The sequence below is a fragment of the Seriola aureovittata genome, chromosome 20, assembly GCF_021018895.1.
Source record: "Seriola aureovittata isolate HTS-2021-v1 ecotype China chromosome 20, ASM2101889v1, whole genome shotgun sequence".
NCBI lineage: Eukaryota > Metazoa > Chordata > Actinopteri > Carangiformes > Carangidae > Seriola > Seriola aureovittata.
This window is the reverse complement of record NC_079383.1, coordinates 15,871,109-15,876,796: the sequence shown is the minus strand read 5'-3', so window position 1 is coordinate 15,876,796 and position 5,688 is coordinate 15,871,109.

The following is a 5,688-nucleotide window of genomic DNA, read 5'->3' as shown; positions in this document are numbered from 1 at the left end:
ACAGCCAGATGAACTGCATCCGGTTCCTGCAAAGCAAGGCACCTGATTGGATAGAGTTCATGTCCATAACGTTTCGAACCCACCTCTCAACCAGAGCCACTGATATGCTTTTGTGACTAGTGTGTGTGTGTGTGTGTGTGTGTGTGTGTGTGTGTGTGTTGTGTGTGTGTGTGTGTGTGTGTGTGTGTGTGTGTGTGTGTGTAAATTTACAGATAAAAGATCAACTTTTGTTTGTTTGTCTATTTATTTACACTGTACTCATAATTACATACACCAGAGCGGTGGTAGGAAAATAGTGGTCATCCAACAAAAATATGTGGTACCTTGATAAAACATAGATATGATATGAATATGTAAATATGAATTCAAATACAAGGCTTCTGTAAATTCCAAGAAATGTGACTTGTAACGCAAGATATCAATTTATTTATTTATTTAGCTTGATTTTGCAACATAAAGCATGTATATTCAGATTTATACGTTTCTTTTCGACAGATGAATCTGCTGCTCATAAGCTGCTCGCTAATAGGAAGACATAAATGCAGTACAGCAAAAGTTTTAGACACTAAAAGTAACATCAGGATGCTTTCAAAAATAAAGCTTTTAATAGTTTTAATCAATATTTGGCATGACTATGTTTTGCCTTTGAAATAGCACCAGTTCTCCTCAGTACACTTGCATACACTTTTTGAAGATACTTGGCAGGTAGGTTGTTCCAAGCATCTCAGAACCACGGCTCTTTAGGCTGCCTCAATTGCTTCGGCATCTTCATGTAATCCCAGTCTGACTCTGATGTTGAGATCAGGGCTCTGTGGGGACCACACCATCTGTTGCAGGACTCCCTAAGGTAGCTCTTTATGGCTCTGGCTTTATGTTTGGGGTCATTGTCATGCAGCAGAATAAATTTGGGACTGATCAGAGTCTGCCCTAATGGTATTGTGAGATGGATATGACTCTAAACAATTAACATGCTGAAAACCTTTGCACAGCACTGTATGTCCTTAACTACAATCCTTAAAAAAGCACTTTCATAAGAGAAATAAAACATTAAAAACATACAGGCCTGTGTTTCCACTGCATCTATTGGCCCCATATTAATCAATGCTGAAAAAAACCAACAGTCCAACAATCAACATATGCCCAAAAACACTTTTGCTGCTCATGCATCTCCTTAAAGTTGTAAGGTCACAGGCAAAGGCATCGGAAATGAATAGATGGACTGTTTATTAGTGAGTGTTTTTTGGAAGAGTTTATTTTGTGGTGTATTTCATTATCATTGGAGGTACCCACGTCTGACCCCAGTGACACAGTAAGCTAAATAATCTTTTACTGCCCCAAGAAACTGTTTCATAGAACCCTCTGTACACCGCTGAAAAAAGCAGGAAATAAATACATAAATAAAAGGAAATTAAATTATAATCACATTCACTTACATGTTGGCTTAAAAACTGAGGCTGAGACTTCATCGTTGACCATGTAAACAACCACATCTAAATACTTCATTGTGTGTTTATGTTACTAAATAAACTTAAGTGAACAGAAATATCTCAAGATATTTACATCCCCTTGATGTCTGGAGAAACTTGGTTCTGGACTAGAGTTGTAATTGCAGACATATTACTTTTAATCTGAAAAACTTCAATGTTACATATGGGGAATCATTCGGGTATTTATCCCCATGAGGCCATTCAAATACAGCCAGAAATAGCAATTCCCCAATGCCCAATGGTGAGACTAAATTCTCTCCACAAAGTCCCATGCAGAGAAAACTGCAATTCTGTTTTGCAGAATTTTACCCCAACGCTTTTGCTGTGGGTTTTGATGTTACTGTTGCTGTAGGTGTTCATTTTAGTATTAATATCAGTGGTCCTCTACTGTATTACTAGTGTTAGCAAAGGTAAAGGGAGAGGCACAAAAATGTCTGGAGTAAAATTGAGTTATACATATAGATTATAAATGCACATTTACTTTGAATTATTGTGGTATTGGCATTGTGTTGAAGTTTGTATTTGTCCATGTTTTGAAGCTGATTTAGGTTTTAGCATTTAAATCCCTTTAGTATAATTAGGATATTTCAAATTTTCAATTTCTGGAAACTTTCCTTTCAGTTTCAGACAGCAGCACAGTACTGCAGCTGCTCTTGTGTTGACATCTTACTGAACATCAGTGTCATCTTTATTGATGAACTGAGTTGCACTGGAATGATCATGATCACATTCCTAAATTACCTGCGGTGTACCTCATGGCTCATTCTTTGGACAAATTATATTCTACAACATTCATAACTGGAGGGAATATCTCCTGCCAGTTTTTTCTTTCAGTCCGAGTTAACAGAAAGCGTATAAGAGTTTACAGTCAGGAGATAGTTAAGTTAACACTTGGTAACTGTTTTACCAACATTATGGTTACAATGCCTTCTTATAACATCACTATGTTATAATATGATGATATTGCTGGTGTGATAGTAATTTGTTATATTAAGTATTTTTTTTTACTGATATGTTCATGTACATTTGTTCTGAAAAGCATCACATAAATATCTTACACATAAAGTTGATAATAAGTATAATGAGTGTGATGGTTATACAGGAGAGGAGGTCTAATGCAAAACTCAGATCTTCAAAGATTTAATTCCAGCTGCGGTTACAGAAGACTACATTAAATCATCTTTGTCAGTTTTGATACATATACAAGCTATTAGGTTTATATGTATAATAAAATGGAATCCAATAAAATATCCCTACAAGAAAGCCTATTAAAAATAATTCTTTATATGTCATATACAAAACTACTACTATGAAACAATGCATCTCTGACAGAGTCAGCAAGAAATGAGAAATATAAGCCTCACACTCCATCTTTCCCACCCGTCCATCTAACACAGCATCATAAGTGAGAGTTTTCTTGTTGTAATGAGCAGAGAGCAAAAACCTCCCAAGTCTGATCACTTATGAAAACAGCACACAGTAGCTATGTAGTCATTTTTTTAAATTTATGAGTTAGTCCATAAATATCAGTGTTACTGACTTTTTCCATTTTGGAACCAGCTTCAGAATCAAAAATAAACTCGGTCAGTAATGCCAGCTAAGTGGCATTTATAGTGACTTAAAAAGTTGGATTTCTGTTGCCAATAAAATGTGAATATAATAGAAGTCAACCAATAGATTTGTGCCTTTAAAGAAATTTGAAAGAAAGGAAGTTTATATTTAAATATACATAATACAGTTAAACATTCTAACCTGGAACCTCTTGTATCATATTTTATGATGATTTTACTTTCTAATTTTTAGTTTACTTACTTACTATGTTTATTATTATTATTACCATTATCACTATCATTATCATTATTATTATTATTATCATCTTTTTTTTTTTACATTTCCAATAGTAAGTAGCTATAATGATAAAATTATTATTTCGTATTCATATTTTGTGGCCAGGTATAAGTTTTTACTTATGCATATTCTCCCTCTAATTATTTTTTTTATTTATACTGCACCCTTTTTACATTTTGTCAACAAGCTGATGACTTATTTCATCGGGCTTTTTATTGGCTGAACGGATAAAGCCTTTAAAAGCATGAGCACGAAGCTCAGGCAAATGGTTTCATCAATAAGATCTGATCGGGCCTATATATAATACTGTGGGCTTACCATGCTGAAGGGGACGCAGGTAGCCTCTCCATTCAAAGTGTATTGATAACACGTCTGAGACAAATTAACCAGTGATATTGAATTTCATACAGAGTTTGAGATCTGTCACTTTCTTAGCTCTAATTGTCTCATAGTGATATTGACATTGATATTAATTATTTTTTGACATAAATCAGGCAGCGTGGGTAAAAATCAGACAGAAAAAAAAATGATTATGAGCCACAAATGTTTTTAAAAGCAGTTTCACACATTTCATGGAGGCGACCAAGTTTAAGCGAACGTGGCATATTTGTTGCATTAAAAGAGACAGGTGCAGGTCCCTTTAAATCGCCTTTTCATGATGAACACATTTACCGAACGTAATTAATATATAAACTATCATGATTTGTCACTTTGATTTGTATTTTAGTTAATTGTGAAAGTAATTACGGAGCAAATTAACAGCTTTCAGGAAAGACCAGGGTTTTAGGGTCCGGTTCCATCTTGGGCGCCTTATTAATTTTCTCTCCCCTAGATGTGATGAAAAGGAGCGATAAATCTGGGTGATCGGTGAAGGGCCAATACTAAATGGCTCCATATTTCACCGCTGCTTTAATAGAAATATTCATGCGGGCCCCTTAATGAAATTAAACCTGAGGTCCACGAGACAAGCCGCAGCTCGGGCGTGTGGCGATCAAGAGTCCGGCTGCTATTATAATAATAATAATGATCATGCAGATGGCTGATAAAAGGCGTTTAATTGATGAGAAAACTACAAAATAAGACTTCCGTTTTGGCGACTCTGTTCTGTTCAATGTCCAGAGGTGAGGATGTTTATTTAGCCCTTCCCATAGGCTATCATAATAATTTTAAAACAGCTGCCACACTCCTTTTCATGGGCTCTCAAGTGTGTCTAAACTGGATATTATATATTATTACAATACAGAGCAAAGGTTAAACAATAATCAGAAGTAGCCTACATTTGTGTAAAAGAAAATGGTCATTTCAGGATTAAAAGACTGGACATCCCATCATGCATCATTGGACCATTTCCCGACAAAAATAAGTTTGGATATTTGGCGGCTGAAGCACATTAAGTGAATTAACTCCCTCTGTCTCCCTCTCTTTGTCTTTCTATTTTTTTTTCCATGCAGGTCCACATCCCACCCACATCAATCTCCCCGTTATCATTCTGTAATTGGTCATGATCATCAAGGTTCACAATTAAATGGCGATCCTTTACTTGAAAACTACCCGGTGACTTGTTGATTTCCCCCGAGCAAATAAACGTCCCAGGAGCGCGGTTGGCTGATGAATTGACAAAAACTAATCAGCTTTATTGGTAGACAGGTTAAGGGCAACGGGGTGTCAATAATTCTCATTTTGACCTCCTCTTCCATTAACTTTAAGTGGCTTATTAGACCGAAGTCACCAGGAGCCGCGGGCCTATTACATCTCTCTCCTCATCACACTTCAAGGGTTTCAATTACATTTTTTTTTTTTTTTGCTGCTCGTTGCTCACAGATTGTGTCTCAATCTAACTTATTTTGACAGTGAAAAACCCGTGGTGAGAATTCTGATTTAATTAGAATAACACCAACAATATTTTCACTATTACATGAGGAAAAACCTCAGGCTGTTTAAAGGGAAAAAAATCTATCTTCATTGTACGAAAATTCATGAGAAAAAGTCTCAGAAACAAAAGCTGGTTTGCTGACAACATCATGTTAGAAGCAGTGAGGGTGTAACCCCATTCATTTGGTTATATACAGCTCCATTATAACATGTCAGCTGTGCGCGCCTGTCACCAGAAGGAAGGCTTTTACTTAAATTTCCCTGTTGGCCTCTCAGGGTGCCACCGCTCAAGAAGATAATTTTTACGCACGGTGACTTTCTTTTTTTTTTTAACAGCTCACATATATTTATTCAATTCGCAATCTAAATTCAATAAGTGAAGATGGCATCTAGACAATAACCTTTACCCACCACCTTACATGCTGGCACTGAAACTTCTGTTTTGCACTTGGAACAAATGCTCATATCCACCGTGTCCAGC